General features: G+C 39.2%; 1 long non-coding RNA gene across 1 annotated transcript; it reads right to left on the bottom strand.

Annotated features, from left to right (window-relative positions):
- Positions 1–3949: 3949 nt before the first annotated feature.
- LOC111872984 lies at positions 3950–5287 on the bottom strand. Its single transcript, XR_002844327.2, has 2 exons — positions 5126–5287; positions 3950–4034 (listed from the first exon to the last, which is right to left on the bottom strand). It is a non-coding gene; the product is annotated as an uncharacterized LOC111872984 (long non-coding RNA).
- Between the last annotated feature and the right edge of the window lie 1642 nt (positions 5288–6929).

Raw genomic sequence — 6929 nt, forward strand, 5'->3', positions numbered from 1 at the left:
AATGTTGGTGCTGCTGTTGAGCTGTAGTGAAGTGCACAATTTTCCAAAGATGTCCAAAAATAAATTGCTTGCAATGATGTCCACATTAAGGGAAAAAAGGCTGCTAACATTTCCGTATGTCACAGGATACCACATGTTCACTTTGGACTATCCCGTTCATGTTCAAAGTGTTCTCTGTGTGGGTCACTGCCCAAAATGACACGGTTATGCCACACGAAATGTCTAGAGACATGAAATTTTGCCTCATCAGAGAAGACATGCATGGCACACAATCAAAGTTCCTGTCTGTTAACTACAGCAGGGATGCATGCACAACTTGTATGAGTTTTAGTTTAAAATTACAATGCGAGTGCTGGCACTGTCATTGCTGTTTTAATTCATGAGTTGCTGTAGGTGTCTGAAATTCTTTTTGGTAGAAACTGTATTCCTGTGTTTAAAAGGCTATCTCAAAATTCCTTTTTTCATTCAAACATAGGGGGCCACCTTATATTGCAAAAGGAGGAAAAACACGAAAGATACATGATTCAGCAATTCCTGGAAATGTGGGCATTCTCAAAACCTGTGCATCCACTAAGCATCATAGGTATAGGAAAATGATTTTTGTTACTGTTATCAACACTTTCTAATGAAATTCATAGTTTGTTTCAAGAGCTGCATTTCTGCTTTTGAGGTACATTTCACAACAAAACATTCATTAAACGAACTCTGTGTCTGAAAACTTTCTTTCTGCTCAAACTAAGAAAAAAAATAATTTGGCATACTCTAGTTCTTACAGTTTTTGCAGATAAACAATTACTTTTATACTTGATGGTAAGTGTTAAAAAGAGTGCCTGTGTTTCACAATATGGTAATATTCACTGAGTGCAGGTTAACCCAGGGAAATACCCTTCAGGGCCTTCCATGAGACAGACATAACTTCATCTGAAGCAATAGCAAAAGCTGCTTGGAGAAACCATGCAGGGTCTGCAACTAGGAAATGCCCAGTGAAAGGCACTGCTGCTTCTGCTGTGGAGCCTTGTGGTGCCCTAATTTTTTTGGGAATCCAGTAGGGATTATTATTATTATTATTATTATGCAGTGGGATGTGTAGATGATACTGCAATCCAAATAATGGAAATTTCATCAGCCTATGTCAGAGGTAATACAAAGAGCTCTGGGAACAGGCAAACAGTGATGTAATAAGACATATCTCTTTATCAACCCTAAGAAAATGGTAGCAATATCTTATACCAGAAAGAGAAATACAAGGGGGCTTGAGGAACCAGATCTCTTCTGCAAGAGAATACAACTGTCAACCAAATAATTTGGAGTAACTTTGCACAGGTGATTTGCTTGGAAGCAGCAGCTGGAAAAGTTTAAAGAATAAAGGCGATAGAGCTTTTTAGACCCGTAGGGGTGCACCTTGGAAAATATGGGGACTGTAAGTAAGGTGCTACACTGGACATACACTCACAGTCACCTATGCTGCCATAGTATGGCAGTCAAACTTAACGAATTTCAGAAGATGGCCTGTATGGGTACAATTTGAGCCATAAGGATGACTCCTACATCTGCAGTTGAGATGCTCCTTGGACACTGTCTGCAACAAAAGTTGGAGGCTAAGGTCTGGGCAGAAATTTAGACTCAGCTGCAATGGAAACGAGAACTTAAGATACAACTGGTACAGGCAAGTTTGCAAGTTCTGAAAAATGAATGAAGAGCCCATCCTGCAGCTGTGGCTTGACAAAATAATACCAAAATATGTAACAAACAATTCATGATCATCGCCGTGAAAACCTCAAAACTTACAATTCATGATCAGATTGTCTGACAGAAGTGAATGGGAAGGCAGGTTTCAGTCTTACAGAATAGGGGGACTACTCTGGTACATGGAGGGACCCAAGACAAATGAAGGTGCTGAGGTGTATGGCACAAGGAGAAAGCTCAGTTACAGCCTTAGGAAATACACCATCCCATTCCAAGCCATTAAGGCATATGCAGTACCTATTGTAAATGGGGCTTATGAGAATAGGGACACTCATATTCTATATAACAGATTGAGATCAAAGCACTTTCTAAACTGATCTCGGACTGCTATCAGTTCATAATGAGCCAGACTGAACTTAACAAGGCGCTCGGTGATAATGGTTGCCAAGATATATAATGATGGGAGTAAAATTTTCAACCAGCTGACAAGATCTGAGTGTGGACATCCATTAAAAGGTTCTGAACCAGCATGAGCATGTGGCATCTCAAAATGCATTCCTGTGAGTCATAATGGACGGGATGAACAGAAACCTGCTCATTAGAAGTGCTCTAGCAAGTATAGGGTGCAGTCAGGGTGCACTTGTGTTACATCCAACTGTCAGTTCATTGCAACTGTGAACATGTCAATTACATTTTCAAATGAAGAAGATGCAGATATGCATTATGTTATTTTCTGCAATGACAACATGAACGTTTCTGTTGAATATCTGTGATGATATCCACATATATTTAGTATTAGAAACTGCATGACAGTGGTTCATTTTTCAGTGTGATGATGTCTGCTGAAGTTCCAGTGTGCAAAGGTGAACGTTGAAGAAAACATTCAAATGGCACAGTGCAGCTCACATGTTAGTACTCAAAGCATTTGCACCTGCCTACCATGTTCATGTTAAGACAGCCTGAAAAATATTACAGTGAAGGACTGTATCCATATCATATACACTGAATTCAACATCTTAAACCTGAAGGGAAGTGTAGGGCGTTGAAATTTTGCCACTGGTTTCATGCCATATTTTATTCACTGATGAGGTGCAGTTTAAACATGACTGAATCACCATTTGTGGGCTCACTGAAATCCACAAACAACAACAGTAAGTAATTTTCAACATTGGATTTCTGTAAATATATGTTATGTATCATTAGTGAACACCTCACTGGATCAACTTCTTACGAGAATATCAAAGCAATGCCTACTATGTTAAATAAATGGCTAGCCACATAAAGAGGATATTTCTCTGTAAACACAATTACAGACATACTTCCAGCATGACAAGCACCCCCACATTCCAGTAGAAAAACGATTTAGCATCTGAATGATCAGTTCCCCGACAGACTGGTTGTGGTGGTCCACAGAATTGATCACCACTGTTACCAAACCTCACTCAGCTGCACTGTCATGTATGGGGTTACATGAAAAATGTTCAGCACAAAGGAAACAAGATGGGAACTATTTCAATGAAATTATGATGCTGCAAGATAAATGGATGAAACTGATGTTCTATACAAGGTTGCATGCTTCATGATCAAATGTGTCACAATGTGTATCCAAATCCAAGGTGGCCATTTTGAACCTTTACTGAATTGTACTGTACATTTACCTTCTTTTATTCTACCTAAGGCTACACATTCCATAGACAAATGAGTCAAGACGGCACACCCAAATTAAAGGTGGCCATTCTGAACACTTTTTTTTCCTTGGCACTACAGCCCCAGTGGGCCTAGGCCTACCTCCATGAACTCCATTCACCTCGGTTTTTCTAGATCTTACACATTCGGTAGGACTCCTTGGGCGAGTGATCACCTTGTCACAAGGCCTCTACCTGTAGTCAAACACAGAAAAATGCACACAAACATCCATGCCCTCAGCAGAATTCGAACCCACGATCCTGGTTTCCAAGCGAGCGAAGACAGTGCATGCCTTAGACAGCTCGGCTACCGTGACCGGCATTCTGAACTCTTACTGAACTGAATTATACATTAATTTTTTTTTAAATAAAGCTTAATTTTATCTTCAAAAATCACCTTGAATTTCAAATATTCATGGTTTTGTAATCATCCAGGATTAGGTTATGTTCAAATGACACATGTGTCTGGAAATGAGCACAGAAATAAGATCCTGAATCATTGACACAAAACACGTAAAAAAAAAAAAAAAAACTCAAACATACCGCTTGTTGAATTTTTTGTTTCCTGATATCTGTACTTGTTGCAGCATGCTTTATCATGTTAGATGTCTGTAGTTCAGTCATTTTCTTGTTTATTACTTGACCCCTTGTCACATGGCACAACTGAAAAATAAATAGTACAATAAATTTCATACGAAATACCTTAATTTTAGCATAAAACTTTGGGAAATACTGTTTACTACTGCCTGTGAAACTACATCTAAAACCTGTACAAATTTTGATTCAAAGGTTATTTCTTTTATCACAGTTTACTTATTTAACCATCACTTCTCCATTACACTGGCTATGTAACACGAAACTGGAAGACAACTGTGAATGAAAGACTTTGGAAGGATGTGGGAAGAAACTGAGCCCTAGACTATTTGAATAAAAACAAGAATGTCAGCCATTCAACCATGATGTTTTCATTGAAAGAAATGGATTCTGAAATGTGTATAACAAACGAATGGCAACAAATTTTTCTGAAAGGAGAAAATATGTCTATTTACAGATGACTGTACAGAGGGCAGCGCCCTGACTTATGACAGATTTAGAATAATCTGTAAAAGTTTATATCAGCTAAATTTTCTGAACATCACCAGATCACATTTTCTGAGTTAAAACTAAGAAATATCACATCACACCGGCTGGTCACCTTGGTCTCAATAACATAAACAATGAGCCAAAACCAGGAAAGGATTTGACTGTTTGATTTTCACCCGTGATATCAGTGGCACATCCAAGCTTCACTTCAGCTGGTGACAAGTATTGTTAGGTTTTTGTAGACTTAAATGTGCAACAATATATGTGCCAATTATTTTGTTTACAGTTTATGACAAAAGTGTTTGAATACAGCATGTCACTTAGTATGCTGAGTACGAGTGGCAGGGGTTGTGTCAGCAGTTACGAGTAGAAACAGTTGCAGAATAGCTTTTAATGTGTATAATTTCTTTAAAAAATGTGTCTGAAGAAAAACAAAGGAGACTAGATTTCTCTAAATGGCAGGATCTGACAGCTAAAATGTGCTGTGTAACACAAGCACGCACGCACACCATGATACCATATGCCCAGCTTTCCCTATAAAACAAGGTAAAGAGGCTACAAATAAAGACATAAATGGTAGATAGTTACTTACCAGCCAAATACTTCTCGCTGTCAATGATTCGGTAACACTGCATATATCATTGTAAGAGATATAATGATGCTTTACTTACTTCTGCCGGAAGATAGATGGGTTTGGGCCTATTCAAGGAGCCAACATGAAGACATGGAAGGCGTGGATACATAAGCCTTATCTTCTTCTCACGGGCAAAGTACTGCTCAACTGATACCATTCTACCATCATCCAATTCAAACCTTTACAGAAGAAAACAGCAAAATGTAATAAATAAGATGAAAAGTTATCATCTAAGTATTTTTTTTATTGCTAGTGGGGTGGGACTAAGTCCCTTGTACTGCGGCCACTTCTGGCCTATTGTACCAGCCCCAGATGATAGGTGAGGGTGATTGTGGAGTAATTGGTGGAATGAAGATTGGCAGGGGAAACCGAAGTACTTGGAGAAATACTGCCCTAGTGCCACTTTGTCCACTACAAATCCCACTTAACCAGACCTAGGATTGAACCCAGGCCACCGCGGTTCGAAGCCAGCAACTAACCGCTTGAGCTATGGTGCAGCCCTATCATCTAAGTACATATAGTTTATTACCTTTTGGTGATTACGTGTTGTTAAAATCCTGGCATGTTTCTGTCTTACAAGACCATCTTCAGGGGGTATAAACATGTTAAAACATGCTTTTTTTTAGTGCTAGTGGGGTGGGACTAAGTCCCTTGTACTGCAGCCACTTCTAGCCTATTGTACCATAAAACACACCTTACAAATCACATACACGAAAAGAAAGGACTAATATATGAGTCATGTATTTCTTATAAATGTTAAAACTAATATCAGCTGTGGCCTATATTAATGAATTTTAACACAATAACAGCTTTAACTTTCATGGTTTTGTGCAACTGCTGTAATGTACAGCAGAGTGTACTGCATTTACCTTTGATTTATGTACCGAGTTTTTGGTTACTACTGTAAACTCATTCTGTAAGTGTGGTACTACATGCTGTTAACATTACTTGGGTGGGTTTACAACTTTTCAAGACAAGAAATTGAGAAGTTAGCAGTTAAACAGGGTGTTCCTGTTAATGACACCTTGGACAACTTTCAAGAGAGTCACAGAGAAGCAGAGTGTGCTGTGACCCACCTGCCTTCTCAGTACAGAGCTAAGATTGAAGTGGTCATAAATACTGTTCTTCCTGTCCAGTGCAACAGGACGCTAAAATATAACACTGTTCTTCCTCTTAGGAGTGCTTTTCAGGCCAGTGATGTTGAGGGTCAAGGTACTTACTCTAACATTAAGATGAGGGTTAAAGTGTTTACTGATACGGCAAAGAATATTTCCATGTAATCGGATATGGAGCTGGACAGCGCACTGAAGAGTTCTCATTAGGGCAAAAAAGGTCTGCGACATCAAGCTGGTAACAGATGTGTAATTTCTAGGTCTCCTGCTCACCAGGGTAATTTGGGGGATTATTCAGATTTTAGGTGCCCGTTTAGCAAGTTCTTTGAGTGGAAGTTTGTTTTCTATGAAATGCTGTCCGTTTTCCTTCCATCATCAATCCTTTACCGAACAGTTGTCTCGATCTGTCACCGTGACTGTAGTTGCTGCTGATATATTTGGGTGTGAAGGGCCAGAGTCAGTCTTAACACTTTGCGGATTGCGCACCCTTTAAAAGGTTTTTCGCTCCTGTTAAGGGTCACTGACTGTAATCCTCAGGTTATGGTAACCATTAGGAATTACTGTTTGCCAGCAGATTTAGTTCCTAGGTTTACTGTCTCATGCATACATGGAAGATCAAAGTCTGTCACATTGCTAGTGGCCAGAGCTGTGTGATGAAGGTGGTCATCTAGCCACGGAATAAGCTTCACCCTTTTCCAGAAGTATAAATTTCTAGTATTTCATAATTAT

Source organism: Cryptotermes secundus, unplaced genomic scaffold (assembly GCF_002891405.2).
Source record: "Cryptotermes secundus unplaced genomic scaffold, Csec_1.0 scaffold1390, whole genome shotgun sequence".
NCBI lineage: Eukaryota > Metazoa > Arthropoda > Insecta > Blattodea > Kalotermitidae > Cryptotermes > Cryptotermes secundus.